Source organism: Bombus pascuorum, chromosome 5 (assembly GCF_905332965.1).
Source record: "Bombus pascuorum chromosome 5, iyBomPasc1.1, whole genome shotgun sequence".
In the NCBI taxonomy this organism is placed as follows: domain Eukaryota; kingdom Metazoa; phylum Arthropoda; class Insecta; order Hymenoptera; family Apidae; genus Bombus; species Bombus pascuorum.
Genome location: NC_083492.1, coordinates 10,891,593 through 10,912,599, shown reverse-complemented (window position 1 = coordinate 10,912,599; position 21,007 = coordinate 10,891,593). Strand labels below are relative to the sequence as shown.

Genomic DNA, 21,007 nt, shown 5'->3' with positions numbered 1-21,007 from the left:
CGTTGTAAAAATTATTCAAAGAAAGTAAAGAAATGTTTTGATGGAAAATATAAATTTTGTAGGGCAATAGCACAGATATCTTACAGATAAGTAGACTTTATATGAAAGCAATAAACACGTGATGTGCACTTAAATATAAATAAACGTATTACTCAATGTTATATCGTAGAGATGATAGAGCGGATGACTATTACGGCAGGTTGAACTATTATTTTATTGCTAGGTAAAAGGAGAGTACGCTCACACTCGCTAGCGAAGAATCTCTTGTCTTCACGCAGGCACTTGCTGCAAGCGCACTTGCTGCAAGCGCACACACACACCATATGCACATATTTTTTGGCTTAGATCTGCGTGTCTCACAAGGATTTCCCGTAGCCATCATCGTCTGCTGATTTTAAGACTAAACAGGAAACTATGGATATTTAAACTATCTACAATATAACACTTATCCTAACTTATACACTAACACTACAATAGTTTGTTCTGTATAAAATATTCAGATTGTTGAATATTTCTTAATGTACGAACTTTATCTTATTTTAATTATTCCAAATAATTTAGCAACATTTGATTGAATCACCGATGATCACTAACGATCACCATGGTACTCAACGTGTTAATCAGTGTGTTTTCCGGAAGATTCAACATTGCGTCACGCGTTTCTCTTTCCACTAAAAACTTGAGATATAGTTGCAAGTAGATATTTCCCTTTTGGAATATCATATAGAGATGCGAAGATGCAGGATTAATTTACGATCGATAAGTCGGAGTTTAAGTAAATGTTCGGGCTGTACCGGGAACAGTAACGAACCGAGACGCGGAATAAGTGTTTCCCGTGTTCGTGGCAATCTCCGAGAGTGAAAGGTGTCTCGAGAATGGATAGAATTTATTCCGTAGAAGTTCCGAAGGTACAGGACTGTCTTGTTGGAAAAATTTCTCCCCGGATAGGTTCCGCGCCGTTCATAGAATACTTGAAGACGGTTGCTCTCTTTGTAACAAAAGAAGATACGATCAAAACAGAGCTTGCCGCAGTATCCCTTTGAACGTTTCGAATTCCTCACCGACATGATTTTCACCAAGTCGTGAAGACGTTTTTAGAGACAAATGAAACCAATTTTCAGTGGAAATGATAGTGCAAATGGAAATATATATCTGGTATTTATAGAAGATAGCCTTGTTCATGTTAATTCTGTTGCATGAACAGAGATACCTATCGATATTCGGATTTCTCTTTTATTGAGGCAATTTGAGTTTCTACGAAGAGACTATTTTACGGTACATTGCACATTCTAACGTTATAGCAAAATTTCAATTATAGTTATATAATACACATCTTTGTTTTATTAATACAGTGTAAAAGAAAATTCTTTTCAACCTCAGAATCCCGAAGAATCACAAAGGTGGCTTCCGATAGCTAGGAGATATATTGGAATTCTGGAAAATTCACCCCTTGGATTTTTTCCCTTTCTTCGGTTTTATGAATCATGTGAACCAGCCGTCTGGTACCAGTAGCCGGCAACTAGAGTAACGATGATAATGTTGTCGTTCTACGTGATTGAATATCGATTATGTGTCGAAACCTCTTCTTGCTTGCTAGCATGGTCAGCAAGGAACGTATCACCGGATACCAATATCCCAATGATTTACGAAAAAGAAGGATTCTTAAGTAAACGATCCGTAAAAGCCTCCTTTTGATGTAAGAACTACGGCTGCGTGCTTATCCATCTGTGAATCTCTCGAATTTTTAACTAGCCTAATCGACTTTCTCTTCGATAGTTGACTATGTTTCGATATAGGGTACGAAAGGAATTCGATTGATAAGTTCTTTTATTTTGTCTAAAATCTTTTAGTCGACGATTATCACGTGTTGATTTTCACTTTTGGTTAGAATTAATAGAATAGAGATGTCTCCTTTTGTATTGGATTTTAATTGTACAAATGTAACATAATGGAAGTAAGTGTTTCTTTTTTTTTCTACGAAGAAAGAAAATTCAAATTAGGTAAATGCCAGAGAACATCGAGATAGAATTTAAAATTTGATTCTACTCCAAAGCTTTCGTATTAATATGCTGTTTAACAGTTGTGTTGAAATTAAGCTTAAACTTATAAGAATTTTTGATAAATATCGAGAAACGATATAGAAATCATGTAAGAGTTATTTAAATTGCATAACAAAAATAATAAATACTTATTATATACTGGGTAATAATGAAATAAACTTGCATCATCCCAAAATCAACGTGCAAGTCTTCAATCTTCGCATAAATTATACGCACAGGCGATTGAAAGGTTCCTGAATTTCGTACTTTGAGCAAAATTCCGCTGAAATTATAAGGAAGCAGCAGAAAATTATAATTGAAAGAAGAAGATACAATCAAATTGATTCATAATTGTTAGATAACTTACTAAACAATTACAGGTTCTTCGAAGTAGACTGGCATTAATGAGGATTGAGTTCGCAGGTTGTTAAACTCTGAATCTCCTTCCGGTTCTTCGATATAGAATTTCCAAAGAATGTTCTTCACCGTGTTCACGATCGCGATAGAAAATTTAAATTCTTAAGATATATTAAAATACTAAAATTTCAAGACATCGATTCATCTTCTATTGCGAAACGAAGAACATTTATAATCAACGAATGTGATTTAGGTTAATTACTAGTTACATTTGACATCAACATAATTTGACTTTCATGCTTTCTGCTGATTTTCTCATCAAATCGTAAAGATCCAGCGAATTTTGTATAATACTTATGGCACATATCTAGTTTCCTTGTGTAAGTATGTGCGCGCATGTAGTAGAAAATTGATACTAAGTGGAGATATCGCGAGTTAGCGAACCTTTCTAAAATATTTACCGAATACTCAGTACCAGGTGTTTAACTTTCGACGCTGTCATCTATTGTAGAACTTAAACATCACACTTAACTCTCTGTTTGCGAACTATTCCTGGTCCGCTTTCTAGAAGATTTGTGTTTGTAACCTTTATTAACGTTATTTGTAGAACTGTATATCGCTTGATTGTCCAGTGCATTTCAGTGAATCACAATTTGAAACGGATCAATTGTTTATTTAAGCTTTAAGCAAGTTTAGATCTTCTCGAGGATCAGATTAAATCCCTGAACAGTTCTTTATTTTCTAAAGAAAACTACTCCGTTAAAGAAACTTATTTCAACATTCAAAGACCAAATGGATCAATTTCAATATGTTATGCTTCGAATCAGAACATTCTCGAAGATTAACTTAAGTTCGCAGCAAACAAATTGCAAATCAAACTGTCAATGAAACGTACATTCGTCATAGCCTTAGATCTTTAATGATTTGCTTTATACAAGAGTATACTCAATATACTATATCTAAAATTTTAATAAACCCTACTACAAGAACTAAATTCTCTAACAAAAATTTCATAAACTGTAACGGAAGATTAATTTAAGATTATTTCAAGAAGAATGTTTTAATATTCAAATGCTTGAAATTAGAACGTCCACGATCATCAATTATTTAGTTACGTATACGTTTGACGATACAAGTACTCGTTCTTTAAATCTCTAGTCAGATACTAATCAATTTTCACTTTGCACAGCTAGGTCTAATAGATTCACCGTTGGTATCAGATCACAGCCGGTCGTATTTTCCCGTCTCGCGCCGCAAGTCTAACGGCCGGTTACTCGACGATCCCTTCGAGTTCTCGAAGAACGTTAGGATCCCTTGTAAGAATGGAAGTGAATTCGATTCCTCGAAGAATCCAGTTTCTGTCTGATGCCCTTTCTTTTTCGCTCGCACCGGGCGGAGATTCAAATCTCGAGTCGATCGACTCGAGACCACTTGGCGTCGATCGAGTCTCTCCTTTGGTAGATTCCACCTCTTCCACTTATCCGACTGGACGATAACATCGAGAAATAATCCGGCGGTTTCTTACCAGGCGCAAGTTTTCGGGGAGAACCGTCTTATTATACCCGACGACCAGGATTACCGTGACCGGTTCAAGGTCGCTGCATCGATCTTAGTGGAAAGCTTTCCCTACAATTTCGTGGTTATCACTTTCGCTGAAGGCTGCTTGATCGTCGTTCGATGCTTCTACCTTTCTTGCATTAAGTTGGATTGAATTAATTTTCTATGAATTTTAGATTATTATTTTATAACGCATATCGTTGTTTCGTTGGAATATCGTCAATTCTGAGATATCTGTAAAGATTCGACTTAAGACAGAATTATTAGATCGTAACGTATGAAATGTTCGATTTTGAACGAACAATACTTTACTGAATATTAAATGATATTCCTGTGTTTCGGAATATGTGTGAACTATATGCGAAGATATACGTTAAGTTAATATAGGAAGATTATGTTGTTTTTTACAGGTCTTTTGGTAATAGCTTTAATTTTTATCTAGAAAAATTTTACAAGTATAAATAATTATAAATATAAATAATATCAGTAGCTTATTACATGTGTAGATATTGCGATAAGCGTTAACCAGGTGCTAATTCTTTTATCAACAATTGTTGACTCAACAAATATGCCTTTGATAAGCCTCTGAAGAGATTTCCTTAATTTACACTCGAATAGAATGGCAAGCACAAGACACAAGATATAATATGTTTCGTGATTTACTAACGCATTTACTAATGCAAGTAATATGTCACTTTCGAATACGTACGTATGCACTTCACGTTTAAAATTGGTCGTTCAACTTGTCATTTTGTATTTTTCTACGTCGCGCTCCATTATATGAACGCGTTACACGCGATTTTTCTCTTTTCATTACTTTTTTCACGCCGTACGAGCCCGTTCGAAGGAGGCCGAGATAAAACACGATTTGGGGCGCGCGGTGGTTGAAGGTAGACGCAACTCTCAAGGAAAATATTGACCTTTCCGCGAAAGTTGTTCAGAAATCTCCGCAAACTATACCTGGAGCTCCACCTGGAAGAGGGCTTCGGCCTGTTTTCACAGTTGGCGGCGCTTTCGTTAAAATCGATTCCACGTTTGTCGTGTCTGACTCGCGAACACGCGGTTGCTACGAATTTTTCTCCTTTTCTTTAGTACCATTAAATCTTAGATTTTTCGTATTTATCAATATTACGAGTAATAATTATATCAAGTAAAAATTTGTAATCAACATCGATAATTTTCAGCATTTTCAACGCGTCTACTGTCACTCTGTTTTACGACATTCTTGATTTTCTTACGTTTCACGCAAATTATCTGTCTAAACGATTCATCGATGCGTAGATTAATTAATTCGCGTGACATTGAATGGCTCAAGGTCGTTCTTATCTTTCCTCTAAGTTATATCCAGTATTATCGAACCGATAACTAGAGTGTCAAGGATCTACTAAATTAACCGACACATGGGACGTCTGAGATTAGATCGATTGTGACTGGAGCAATTAAAACCGTAGGTATTAAACCGTTCGTTTTACTAATTTACGACAGTGGAACTTAAATAGAAATCTGTTTGGTACCTTATCCTGAATATTTTACATACTTCTGTATATTCTGTGCGTTTTTGAATTGGAGGTTCGAGTTCGCACTCGTAAATCGCATGTACCAATAAATGTGTAAACATTCAGTATATGAATTACGAATTACGTTTTCAATTAATACATTTTTCGATATAAAAATACAATATTTCTAGGGAATTTATTTTTACAATGCACAAATTCTATTTATAGATATGTTACGTTGTTTCGATATTTGTGAAACAAAATGTATTTTCGACTTTAAACACTCTTTTTATTACAAACACAGCGATGAAATAATATTTATGATACCAAAACTGGCGACATATATTTATAAAGAGGCCTGCTATTATCACAAGAACAGCAATGAAACAATCGGTAAAATTGAACAATACGCTTTACGAACAGTTTAAATCTAAGGTGTCTTTATGCGCATTATACGTATATTCGACTGTTTGGTCAATTATATGAAAACTTTCCATGGTTTGTACCTCTCGTTATTTATGCTCGAACAAAATCTCATCCTTCTTTCTTTCTTTCTTTTTTCCTTTTCCTTAAATATTGTTTGCATAATACCGAGGCTAGGAGCCAGTTGCTTAATGATCCGGCCTCATCAACTTCCGTCTTTCGTTTTAATCTCGATTCCTTTCGTACAAAGGTTATCCACGACGTTCTTAATCTGCATCCTCGTCCATCCTTTTCCACGATTTCTTTTTCGTCCGTAATCTTCTTCCCTTCTTCCGCGCACCTAGCCATTTCAACTCTTCGTATTTATGTCTCCGTTTAAGACGATTTCTACACTTCACCTCTCCTTTTCCCCTCTTCTTTTCTCTTCTCCTCCCCTCCTTTCCCCCTGTTCATTTCCCTTTTCCGTACTATCTGAATTTTCCGTTATTTAATCAGTCACTATCTCAAAGAAGTTCACCGTCTAATTATCGCTATTGCCGCACCGCTGTTTTACGTAAGCAATTATCGTCACGCGATTTCGCTCCTCGCGAGGACAATGGAACGTGACAATGGGAAAGAAACAAATACAATTTTTGGTTATTTAAAGCTTTGAGAAGCGATTGTTTGCCGAGACATTGATAAGTCTCCAGCAAACAGAATAATCGAATAGCAGCTGTAATTTATACAATTTTCTTTTTCGTGACTGGAACTGTTATTGAAGACGCGAAGATGTTTATTGTTATTAGACTGCATATCTCTATATATCCATGGAAAAATTTAAAAATTGCAGAAACGCAGAGAATTCGCGTAATATGTAAAGATACATAAAATACGCAAAATTTAGCACGTATTATAATATTTGGTAGCAGTATAATATTTAGTAAAACAAATTTCTATCCCTTTATTTGTCTTTGTAGAAATTAGTATAACGAGCCGCAGTCTAATTATCACTGGTGAAGTTTGTAATCCCGTGACTTGCAAAATTAGTTCAATCGTGAAAGAGAGTCTGGAAGATGTTACTTTCATATTTTTCTATTGTTTTATTGATACAAATTGCTGCGGCCTCTCAAAAAAAAGTCCCCGGCGATCACGTTTGTCCGCCGAATGGTGCGCGGCGAATTGCATCAAGTTTCCGTATCGGCTTTTAGCCGTCCCCGAAGGCTCCCTCCATCTTTATTCTCGGCGGGAACCTCGGCGCAACTTGTCGCTATTCATTTACCCTTTTTCCCTTGTTCCCAAGAGAGACGATCTTCCTCCGTTCTCTTGCGGGACACTTTCAGCCTCCGGCTCCGGACCGGAGACGTTTTGAGAAAGTGCGAACGATTGGGATTGTCTCGTCTTTTACACCGTGAAAGGACAGCCACGGCCTCGATGCACTTGAGACTCCGGTGAACAAAGGATCGGGCGATATTTTTTGCCCGAGGGAACGGACCAACCCGACAATTACGACGATCGATACCATCTTCTCCCTGCGATCATTAAAATGCTTTATTTTTATTTTTTCTTTTTTCATTCTCCGCCGTTTTATTAAATTCTTCTTTTTGTCTTTTTCTCTTTAGAATATTTTTCTCTTACCGTGTTGACTGCTGCGAGGCAGACGCCGATGATCGCCACTTGACTTGCTAATGGCGCGATAGGAAAATTTTCTGATGGACCTGGGATTAATTAAAACACTCGATTCGAATAAACGATATTGTTTTCGGAACTTTTAATACTGTCGATGTCATTACATCAGTCGATGTTAAGTATCATGTGTACTATAAAGCAGGAAGTTTTGTTTCACGATCAGATGTAGCGCTAGATTGTACTATGTCAGAAGAATTGATTCTTAATGATTCACACTTTACTAAATCGCAAAAGAGATACGTTTACATCGCTGACTATATGTATCATAGTATTATTGACCAATTCTTAATGTTTCTCTTATTTTCTATCTTGTACCGTCCAATTCCTATACTTCTCTATAATTGGCACATTTGGTATGAGAAGCAGTTTGCTTATTTGTTATTTACTCGTCATTTGCTTATTTGCCAAACATTCATAATAAAGGAACACACAACGTAAGTTTATGCGAATTATCAAGATTTATAGAAACTTGCGTAACAGATCAGCTGATATTTGAGGATAATCGTTGGTTATATTTACAAACGAGAGTTTGCAAGTTAACTTTTCCTATTTCTTTTTTCAAAGACATTGATCGATTGGTCAGCGATAAGAAAAACGAGGGAGAGTTACTTGAAATTTCATAGCGTCTTATACGAAATTCAGTCTCAGTAATCCAGCCTCGTAGTTCCGTAATCAGGTGAAGTAGGGCGCTATAATTACAGACGCAATTTGTTTCGAGCGTCGATGCACGACTGCTTGGAAGTAGCTCAAGGATCATCGTCTTCACTCCGCCTCTCCTGTTCCACCTCCGTGAATACCGGGGAAACCGACAGAGAGAGTAGTAAATGCCCCTGAAGTGAAACGCTGTCGAAATAAACGGTGAATCTCGATCGGTCAGTACTCGTGAGTACTATACTGACGTATCGTCAGTATTAGAACGTTTCACGGCTCTAGTTAACGACTAGATTGTTCTCTTTTATCGATTATTTTCGAGTCTCCAATATTGTTACCTGCTCGCTCCCAATTGGCATATTTCTTATCAAAACGAGGAATATATTTAATTGATTAGAATTAAAATGACACAACGAAAATAAATAATTGTGTGTAATCAGATTTCTATCCTCGTCAAATTAAATATTAATATTATTAAGAACATTTTTTTTCATCATTCCCTTGATCGAACTATTTTATCAAATATCAAATCAAATTCACAATTTAATATTTCTTTCGCTGAACTGATTGTGCTGTTTAGCTCATTTCATAATTTCATTGTGATTGTAAGCAACTCAGGTTATTGAGATACCAATAATTCAATAAATTATTAATAATACAATTACGTTAATAAATTATTGTAATATGAAGTATAATATTTATATCTCATTAATTTGTAATATTTATAAGACTGTGAATTATTATTTATCCAGTAATTATTGTCGAAGCTTCAAATCTATTATTTATCGTTGATACACCAACAATTATATATAGAATCAAAATCGTTGATATTATTTACACATAAATACGTGATTGTATGAGGGCAGCGTACCCATATGTCGCATTCGAAACTTAACGGCAATACGACTCTGTTGGAAGGATAGTAACTTCCGGCTACATCCGCTGGAACCGGAAACATCGTTAATCAACGAATGATATATAAAGTTTGGTGGCAAATAAAGTAGCCGAGCAAACGTCCCGGCGTAGAAAATTACTTTTACGATGACGATGAAGAGACGGAGAAGGAAGAAAGAAGGAAAGAAAGAAAGTATAAGACGAGGTGTCGACGGGAATCCAAGAAACGGCTGGAAATAAGAAATGTCATTAAAGTTCCTCCATAGGCCACGTGTCGATTCCTTTCCTATCACGGTACCACCCTTCGAGATCTCCACTTTTTTCCTATTCCTCGCTTCTTTGATTATTCCTCATTTTCATCCACCACCACAGCACCTGATATTTGCATTGGAAATTTTTGATGGAGTGGGGATGGTCACAGGAACCAGACCGCGACAACTCTTTCTTTACTTCTTCCGTTTTCCTCGTCCTCTTCTACTTTTTCTCGGGACGGCTTTCTTTGATTCCTTCTATCTCTTCCACTTCTGGCGTTTATCGGTCACGAAGTTTTTAATTGCGAGTCCTTGAATTCTTATTTTGAGAATGAAGAATAAATGTTAGATACGTTTAATATCAATATTGTTGAGAAATAATTCATATAAAATTATCATTCTATTTATTTATATCGCCGTACACGTGTTACAAGCGTTTATTAGATGATAGTAAATTTCATATAAATCTACATGAAACAATGTGTAATACAAGCAGAAAAAGTAGAAAATTCTTAAAAATTGTTGTAAGTCCATTTGACCATTTTCGTGTTTACACTACAATTCATTTATTTCATGTTCATTCGTTAGATATTTATTCTTGAAGCATAGAATAAAGTCAAATGCTCTAAAAGTTAAGTAACTCGATTCAAAGCAAAGCTTAATCACTGTATCAACAATGCTAATAGAGATCTAAATTCTATCAATATCCAAAGCTAATCTCGATTTCAGTATCGAGCCAGGCTAAAAATTCTTCCACAAACTACTCTTTTCGCCTGTCACATGACACATCATACTCACTGCGTCGTATTATCGCACGTTCTCCTATAAACACGAGTCTTGTCTCGCGAAATGAAACTTTTCGGGTCGTGGCATTTGCGAATCACGCGCAAAACGTCAACCGTGTACGTCAGCCGAGTAAGAAGATCGGCAGTGATTTGATTTTTTAATCATTACCAGCCAGATAAGAATTTTTATTTCGCCACGGTTGTCTTAGGTTTCTCATTTTTTTCTTCTTTATTCGCTTCATTCCATTTTACCATCGCGTTTTACAGGATGTCATAAAAAAAGAGTCACCGCATATGTAAAATACGATATTGATCAAATGGCCACTTCCGTTTCTTTTACAAAAGTGTGCCAGTTCAAAAGGCATTTTTCATAACATTTTCTCGTAGTATTCGTTCAATTTCTTGTCGAATAATATCGTTTAATGGTTCGATTGTGGTCGATTTATTTGCATAGGCGTCTTCCTTTCTAGTGTCACTACCTTTGAACATAATCCCGGTGATCGATATCGATAATAACTTTCTATTATGATAAAATCGAACGAATACAGCACGGTGTGTAATATATCAGCCGAGAAATGGAATGACGATAAAACAAAAATGTAACATCTCTTTCATGACACGGTGTATAATCTTCCTTATCCGCTGACGTAAATACGCTGATAGGATTTCGTGACGTCCGTGTACACCCCATAGAAATACGTTTCATCGTAATACGATACGCGGCCATGAATAATAATATTTACCCACGAACGTTTCGTCAGGAAGCGACGATAGTGAATAGCCGGAAGGGTATCTACCTATCCATAACAAGCGAATTCGATCGTCGATCTACCACGAAAGTCCACGATTTCCCCTTGATGCACGTTGATATTCATTTGCCCATGGTGGATTTAATTAGTTTTCGACCGGTCCTCGGCCTTGGCACTAATTAAACTCGCTCTCGCTCCTCTTTCTCCCTCGGTTTTATCGCTTGTGCTGCCTTGTGGGGTCGTGTAGGTGGTGTGAAAGAGTTGCACGAATTTCTTTTAATTGTTAATTGGTGAAAAAAGGAACCACGTCTCGGGGGGATGTTCAAAATAACGAGTATAAAGGTGCAAATTGGGGAACGACCGTATAACGTTGTCAAATTTTTTCTGTTCATTAGGTTCCGAGAGGCTCGCGGATTTTTGTGAAAGATTCAATGGCGCCTTTTTTTAATGCTGATGAAATTGAAAGGGATCACGATTGTATTCACGTTTACTGACCAATTGTTGATAAAATTAATACGCCCGAGTTTAAGTTAAATTATTGCAAGTAGTTACGATATTATGTACTTGTTAAATGTAAAATATCGAATTCATAGTTCTAGTTACAGTTACATAATATACATATTACATATTTATACAATGTATACATAGGTACACGTATAAACCAATAATGAAACACCGTGATATCTGAACATTAATAAGTCATTGTACATATGTACGTATATGACATTTGTTATAAATATTTTTAAGCAAACATATTTCTATTATTCGAATTATTTCTATTCTATTCTACACACACTATTCACGTTTACAAGTACACATCTATTTTCGTACATTCTCCTGTTTTACAACGATATAACCGGCACTTCGAGACTTTACCACGTGCCTTCGACCAAGCTACGTCTTTGACGGTGGTCTTTGAAGGTGGCCTCTTCGTGAATTCCATCGTCGAGCGCGACCTAATTGCTCCGAACTACGTTTCGCGCAATCGAATTTCCGACGATTCCGCCACCCTCGCGTATCGATTTCCTGTTCGTTGACTAGTGCGATTAATTTCGCTCGAGCGGCAACTCACTCGCGGTATGATAATTAAAATTTGTTGTCCAATCACGATACTATATACCGATTTTGGTCGCGATACCAATGGAACAGGCTGATCCAAGGAGAAACGGAGACGGAGAGGTGTTGTATTGTCGGTACGTACATTACGTGTCAAAAATTTAGAATCATCATAGGTATATAGAATTGAAAGAAATTGTTAATTTAAAGCCGGTATTTGTTTTAGAAAATTCTTTAGCTAAAAATCTATCAAGAATTAATATTGATACATATATAAGTATATTAAATTAAATTAAAAACATATATAAGTATATTAAATTAATTAAATTTCCTATTATTTAGTAGTAGATTTGTATGTCTACAGAAAATTGGTACTGTAAAAATGAAATATAAAATCGGATTAAAAAAATACTTCACCGGAAGATAAGGGCACGCGCAAGTAGTTTCTTCAACTACCATAAAGCAAGTAGTATATACAAAAGTTATTAACTTGCTTAAAATACTTTAAATTCATACTGACCTATCATTCCACATGATTTTTCCATTCCTTTTATGTCTATGATTCCTTTACGTTGCTAATAGCCCATACAATCATTTAGTACGATTACAAGTAACTGAAGAAAAAAAAAAAAAAAAAAAAAACAAAAAAGAACAAACAAAGACGAAATTCCAATAAAGAGTGTTCGATCGAGCGAACGTGAAAGAAGTTTAAAGAGTAATTTGATGAACCAGCAAATTCGAAAATTAAATCGATCTAAAAGAAGATAATATAAGTAGTCTAAATGAAACGTTCTAATAAAAACTGAAATAATCTAAAAAAAGGAAAGAAAAATCGGGGATGGTTCGAGAGCAACGATAATGGTGAAGCGAGAAGGTTGGGATAAACATGAAGGGGTGGAAGGAAACAAAACGACGGAGAGCGAGAGACGGGCTGGAACGAGGGATAAGCGAACGGCTATTCCGTTTCGTTAAGCAATTCCGACGCGTTTCGTCCGATAACGTCCGGCCACGAGGTTCTCTCATAACAAATGAATTTATTCGTGCGCGAGTTTACGCGGCGGGCCTGGTCACGCGGATAATTTACAAGGAAACGGGCCACGCGCGTAGATACCGGAACACATCGACTCTATAGTGTTTCCGCCGCTTTTTAACCGGAGGATCGCGGCTTTGTTTGGCCGCTTTAAAAGGCACGGCCAAGTCGCAGCGATTTTTCACTTTTAATCTCGGCCAACCCAACTCTCCTCTCTCTCCGTCTCTCTCTTTTTTTCTGGTCGAGTCCCGTGGCCAGGCTCAACAGCTCGTTCGAAGAGCTCTTTTTCTCCCGCTTCTGTTTTTTGTACACGTCTGCGTTCTCCCTTTTATTTTTTTCGTTTGTTTGTAAAGGGATGATCCTTTATTTGATAAAATTTTTGCACACGTGAAAGGCGAGTGTTCCCCCCCCCCCCGTAAAGATTCGCTTTTTATTTCTCCGTTTAATATTTCTGACCACGCGTGTAAGTAACGTAAGCATCAGTTGCTCGGTTACTGCATTTTTAATTTGTTTTCGTTAAGTAGGTTTCGATAGAATATGGAATACGTGGAAGATATTGTACGTTGTAAAAAGGAAGCTTAAAGGTCGTCTGGGAGTTTTATCGAGAGATTTAGGAAAGTAAATTCATCCTTTTTTCTTGTGCGATAGTAGTTTTTAAAGTTTATTACGCATGGAATAACATAGAAGAACATTTGTTTTTATTATGCGGAAGATACGAAAGGGGTGAAATATGTAGAAAATATTGAAATTTGTGAAAAAGGCGTAAGAGTTGTTTGAAATCCTGATTGAGCGATTCGCTAGTATAAATTGTTTTATATTTCATGCAATAATGAGTTTTAAACGGCGCAATAACGTATTTCTAATATTGTGGGAATAAATATCCGTATCATAATTGATTTAATTAACTCCGCGTTAATCCAAAACGAATGTTCGACTATCTTTAGAGTTCTATTAAATTCCGCAACTAATAATTACAATGGACATTCAAATTATTAATGTTCATTAATATCGCTGATGTGGCTGCTATCTGTCCATTGGGCATTTATTAATTTCAATAATGCCGAGTAATTGTTTTTGCGAATTCCGTGCTTCGAAATCGTGACAACGTTGAACTTCAATTGCGATATTGCCACCATTCAATTCCATGCTTATGCAGCGCTTCTATTGAACAATATTACGTATATCACAATGGAAACTTTTGGAAATTATTTTCAACCATCATCATCGTGTATACTAAAATAATATTTCATTTAAATCTTCATTATCTTTTATTCATTTGTTCTGGAAGCAATAATAGACGACGATTAACGAAGATGCATTCATTTTCGATTTATCCAATGTAGATTCATTTTGGAAAATTTTCGATCGTGCTACTGTCGATTGTGTTGCAAGAATATTTTGTAGGAAGTCATGGAAGGAAAGAGGCCATGTAAACTCTATTTCAGTCGTCTCTGTCTCTTGATATTCTACGCGCGTTCTTTGCAAACGAGATTCCGACCAAAGCTAAAGGCGAAGACGGGAAAAATTTTCAGCTGGCTCGTGAAACGTCGTAAGAACGGACGTTACACGTACTGCAAACTATCTTAGGATGTTCCGACCGGTACGTGTCACTAGATCCTTTCCGATTTGCATTATTATCGGACGTACTTTTAACACTAGAGATGAAATCGCCCTTCAGGTCTACAGAAACAATCACAGTAAACGTTCTTGGCAAATTTCTTAAGGGACTTTGCCTTTTTTCTTTTTACCTTACTCGGGGAATTAAGAATTTCCATGCTTTCTACTTTTGTAAGTTTGAGAATTATATCAGATTTTTCTGTAAGTTAAATGAAAAAAATGTTCCGTGTTTAGTAAGCGTAAGCTTATGATACGATTGCGATGTTTAAAGATATTTTTTTTAAATGTACTTTAGTTCAAGAAATAAGCCTTTGTTTAATAATTTAGTAATGAATAATTTCATATACTTGGACCTAATTAATTAACATGTAGATGCTACAATATATACATGGTTATTATAGTTAATCGATCCCATCGTTTAACATAAATATTCTTTAAATGACGTTGCTAAAATGATAAAGAAAAGCGATAATTATAAAATATAGTTAATAATAATTATTATTATAAAATGTGTAATAGGTTGAACAAGACGAAGAATATAATGGAATTAAAATGAAATGCACAGAAGGGTAAAGAGTGGAATTTATTTTAACGTGTAATAAATACAGGCATCTCGCAGTTCATAATTATTATCACTCACGACAATGTTCATTTCGTTTTGCGAAACAAAAGTGCCTCGGTGGCGTACGAAGAGCATTGTGTGCGCACGGAGGTTTAACCGGGGAAAACGCTTGGCGACCAGCGTCATCCGGTGTTAATACTTCTCTCGGTGAACAGGAAAAACAAGATTGTAAAGTGTGTATTCAGCGTGGTGCGCGTGTGCACCGTTTAAAAGGCGTGCACTTTAGTCAGTAAACAGCGAGTTTTGTTAATCCCGTGTAACAGAAATCTGCAGGTAATACTATGAAATATCGCGCAATCTCCTGTACAAACCATAAATTGAATATGATGTTTTATTCACGTACGTTTTAATCATTTTAAGTGGATCTCGCTTATTTTTCATTGTTCAACTTTCATAATAATTTGATCGTGTCATCGGAGCGATATAACCCCCCGAATCAGGAACACTTTTTACGTTTTATCATTTGATCTCTTTCCATCGTTTCCTCGCGAAACAAGTGGCTAGAACGTCGTTAAAAGATAATTACCTGCCCATCAAAAGCTTTCTTGTAATTAATAGCTGCAGCGTGGGAAGAGTATAGAAATATACAGTGTGGAATCTTTATTCAACTTGTTTTTGGTAATCATGGTTATGCAGAAATACAATTTCTCAGATCAAGTCGATGCTCGCCATAAACATCGCCTGAAACCAACTAAAATTTCAAGAAACTTGCCAATCTCTTCAACAATTATCTTTTCACAGTCTTTCAGAAGCTAAATTATTCTTCCAATAAACTGTTCAATTTTATTATCTAGATAATTCGGACGTATTCCTCTCCTTCCTATAATTTTATTCATAGCAAGAAGATAGCATATGTAAATCCTATGGTAAATTGACAATACATTTCTAACATCCTTGCGTTTTTCTACCTTTTTACTTATAAAGTAGACTACTATTCTTTTAAGTATTGATAACTGAAATACTTTCAACCAACCTCATATTTAAATTTCCAAATTCTCATCCCTCTCGACTGTTTCAAAAACTCAGTACCCCAAGTTATATCACACTGACGTTACATAGTCATCTAGGCAGGAAAAAGCGCTAATAGTACATCAAAAGTGGAGTGTAAAAATGAGGAAATCGGGAGGCGTCAGACACTGGGTGGATGTCGCGTCGAGACAGGAAAAAGGCAACATTAAGAGGCGCTGAGCTGGCGACACGGCAATCTCAGGAACTGGCAGGAAAAAATCCGTCCTTCCTGACACGCGGTCCGCCTTCAAAAAAAGAACTGGCTAAAAGGTCGTTAAGGTTAATGTGGCGCGAGAAGACGAGGACAGAGAGTGAATCCCCTGAAGGCGGTGGCTTGCTTCCTGCTTCGTTTCGACGTTTGGCACTCTTTGAAGTGTGACTTGTTCCTAGTGACAACCTCACGTCGTTATCGAGAGATTTCGTTCTTGCGTTATATTCGTCCGATTCGAGCTTCTACACGCAGCATAGGAATGGTTTAGTAGCTAGGGAATGGACCAGAAGAGAGATATACTAGATGGATTCCAGGCGTCGGGGAGCATTAAGGGTTTAGGAGCTTCGAGTTTCGAGAGGGAATGTCTCTTGACTTGTACGTGGATCTCGTTGGTCGCGGAGATTTCGGGAGACTGGATTTTTCCGAGGAGAAAGTTTCGAGATTTCTTAGATGCATGTTGGGATTTGCTTCATTCTCTTGCTTTCCTTTTTTCCGTTCTTCCTGATATATGAGATTGTGTGTTCGGGAGATTGAACGGTATATAGTGTATGAAATATAACTTGATTTAGAAAGTGTGAACTGAAAGTGTGATGGAAAATTGTTTTGATATAGCAGACGAAGGTCGCCGTGGCCAACACTGTCCATTCAAGCTTTCTTCTAATCTTAATTACTTTCAAGAGGAGATCAGAAAAGGAGAATGCTGCTATAGGTTACGTATATCAATGTTAAAAAATTTACAATAAATATTCGAAGCAATGATCAGAATATTCATATAATTTTCTTATGTGAGATCAAATTTGGAAAAAAGTTGGTGAAAAAATAGATTGAGTATTTGAGGAAATAAATTTTATTTCATAGTTTTGATTTATTTTTGTAGAAGAAATTATATAAAACACTAACTTTAGGTATATTATACCAGATAACTTTTGGTCGTATCTGGTATAATAATTATAATAATATTCGTACTATAATAGTCAAGTATAAGTTGGTTTTTGGAATGGGGAGAAGGAGATGTAGTAGAATGAAACAAGAGAAAATTCTTCTTTACCATCTCTTTCCCTCATTACGAAAGTATCTGAACTCTCACGGTTATGCAAGAAGAAGGGGAGACTGAAGTAGAGAAGCAAGTGAAAACGGATCGTTTGTAGCCAGACGCGCTACATTACTTCATAACTTGGAACTCTCGCATTCTTTTAACAATCTTATCTCACATTCTTTTATAAACTGGCAGAAGGAAAAGGAGTAAAATATAAAACGAAATAAAACCGTGGAAGTAAGAGTTCTCGTTGGTGATTAATAATTAAGAATTGAGTAGATATAAATAATACAGTAAATGTGTTAATAAAGAATTTCTATAGTTACAATATGAAAGATTAATAAAAACCAATAAAAAGAAGAGCAAATACATTGACACGGATGTCACGTTTTTACAAATATAAGAATTGTTTCGTGTACTTTACTTTATTATTTTTTGGCAATTTTCAAGTTTTTAATGGTAATATATTTTTTCAACGATCGATTGTTAATTTTTTATTGAATAAAATGTAATCCTCCCTCGTTTTGTTTTACATTTTACATAAAATTTGTAATAGAAGCATTTACTCTGCGGTCGACGTGTACACTTGTCATTGTTTGATTTTATCTGCGCATTTCGTAAGAGATTTTTGAAACGAAAGTTAACGTTCGCAGTTAACAGGTCGAACGATAGAAGCTTCAAAACGAAAAACAAAAACGGTACAATCGTCTAGACCCGGTTATCGTCAAAGTTCGCATCACATCTTCTCTTCGTGGCCACTGGCTATTTATTTTCACGGACAAATTTTATTATCAAGCAACGGTTGAAGTTAGCAGAACGGTGGGAGGAATTTTCATTGCATATAAAAAGAGAGAATCGCGGGTTCATAGGGCGACGGGGGGCACGTTTCACGCCTTCAGAGAAATCCTTAAAGCCGTTTAAGCCCTGCGGTGACGCCGGATCTCACGTACCCACGGTAGAGGCGGAGCCAGGAGTTGCGGCGTTCAACGACGGATGAATGGAGCTTAACTCTGCGGCTGTTACGATTTGTACGCGTATTCGTTCCCGTAGATTCGAATGGTTAATTTACCTATAATCGCCGCGTTCCTCTTGCGTGTCGCATTTTCTTGTTACACATCGCGTTCGTCGGCTTAAAAAGCGGGAACGCAACAACGAAAGAGATAATTATTAAGTTTTATACGTGTTTTTTATTACCTTTCCGCATTATTACTCTTTATGGTTTATTTTCTGAGAATATTGGATTGTTTGTATATGATATAGGATATAAGGAACTATATTTAATGACAAAATAATAACGATTGTTCTTAAAATTCTTCCTCTCTTCCTCGTGAAAAAGGAAAAGGGAAAGGAGAGGAAGAAAAAGTGCACTTTGTTTGGAAATTATCAGTGGATTTCATTATCCACTATCACAATTATCATTAAGGCCCTTTCAACATCCTTAGGCATTAGGATAGTGTAGGACACGTTGAAGAATGTCTATGAGATAAACGATTAAGTGAAGATTTTAGAGAACTGTCTCTCATGTACATCCCTCTATAGCTAGTGTAGTACGGTGTTCACAGTATTTTACTTCTTTCATTGCCAAAACTTCTTTTAACATGTTAACATTTGTTTGCAATAAAGAAGTTAGAAAGAACACTCCTTTGGAAAATCATAGAGCGTGACAATTTCGTGTTTTTATAAATGTAAACTTAGCTGCGCGTTCTAAACATTATAGCGAGCGCTTTATTTCAGATATTTTACATATTTATGCATATTATGTACATTTGCACGTTTTGAAATTCTTTATAAATGCATAAACATGTGCAGTTTACACACAGTAACGAGATGAAGGAAAAGAAATGAAAGCACGGAGAAGCCATTGTTTCGCTGCATATACATTTTAATTTGCTGGGACGTCATTGTCAAGTAAAAGCCTCTTGGTACGAAGATATTACAACGTTAGGAGAGAACGATGGGGTGAATGCGGGATCATCCGATTCATACCGCCGCCATGATATATCATAAGTTCCATTATCCGGCTCCCGTGTTACATTATCGCGGCACGTTTCGGTTTAAAGGCATCCCTCAGGTGAAATAGCCATTGCCTTTCTTGGCCTCTTCTGTATACGACGTCGTGTAAATTCAATTTAACTGGTTCGAAGGATGAAAGACGTGTCGAGACTCTTCAACGCCCCCTCTTTCCTTTTACTTCTTCTTCGGCTCGACCGATTTAATCGGGTAATTACCTACGTAACGTCTATTTAGACCAGTAATGGAACTACCACCATGGTGTATTTCTTTGATTGAATTTTATGGTGGATTTTCCGCTGGAAGATGTAGAAGCTTGTTACCGGCTTCACCGGGATTCGCTGTTCAGATTTATTTTGGTTTTCGAAGAGTGTCTTTGAAGAGAGACTAATCACAAATCGAATAGAAATTCGAGTATTTGTATTTTCAATCATATTAATACAATTTTTATACTTTTATATCCTGGAATGATGGCTAAAAGTCTCTTCCGTTGTAATTTTCTATGGACGAAAGTAGCTCGTTATTGGCTTCATTGAAATTTGTTGTACGAACTTATATCAATTTTCGAGGAGTATCCTGGAGAGAAGTAATCACGAAAGTACCGTAATATTTGTATTTTTCATCTAATTACACAGTTCTCGTATTTTTATATTTTTATATCTTCACATGAAGAATAAACAAATTTTTCTATACGTATAAAATGGAATTCCATCTGCGATAGATTCACAAATGGGATATTACTGTATAGCGCTATAAACTGTGTTTATTATATTACATTTAAAATTCCCTATTTCCATTTTCTATTCGCTTGAAAAAAGATATATTAGAGAATGCAAAGAAACAAGTAGCAGCAAATTGAATCGATACGTAGTCACCCGTTATGATAACGGCTATGTAGATATTAAATTATATTCAGTATGTTTGCAGCAGCTATGGCGAGGAGGAAGTGACTTTGTATTAGAGATCTTCCAATATGGGACCATTTCTTGGCCCTCGACCTCTGTCTCGTTCGAACCTCTTTTTTCTCTCCAACATCGACCCTTTCCTGCCGAGTGCTCCCGCCATGCTGCGGTGTTACGGTATTATGAGCTTAGAAATATCATAATATCGGCGACGTGTTTTCCGGAATATTGAATTTTGAAGGAGAGAATCGGACGAGAAGTCGAGCGTTATTCTCGACGAGGAATTTAACACCTGGTTCGTCTTTTTGAAACGCCAATGTGTTCTAAGGTATTAAATATTTAAAGGGTACCTTTACTTGCTTTTAAGCTCCGTTCCCAACGAATTTGATCTCTCGAATTGAAAGGGATTTCAAGTGAGGAAAACTGTAGGATCTTTTGCAATTTGTATATTGTATGAGACTCTATAAAAGGAATACAAATTTGAAAGCATGAAAAAGTATTCTTTCCTGTAAAGACTAATTCTGATTAATTAAATGACTGACTCGATTCGAGAAACGCGCGTCGGTAAGAAACGATCATTTGAAATAATTTTCAACTAAAAAATATTAAAAGATCAATTCTTGTCCCAACTTACCTGCACAAATATAC

General features: G+C 36.2%; 1 protein-coding gene across 1 annotated transcript in view; it reads left to right on the top strand.

Annotated features, from left to right (window-relative positions):
- LOC132907401 (delta-1-pyrroline-5-carboxylate dehydrogenase, mitochondrial) overlaps positions 1–11,392 on the top strand; it is a 43,575-nt gene extending 32,183 nt beyond the window's left edge. Inside the window, exon 8 of the mRNA XM_060960475.1 lies at positions 11,263–11,392. The gene's annotated coding sequence lies outside the window, so the exon portion shown is untranslated. The remainder of the gene's footprint in view (positions 1–11,262) is intronic.
- Positions 11,393–21,007: the final 9,615 nt, after the last annotated feature.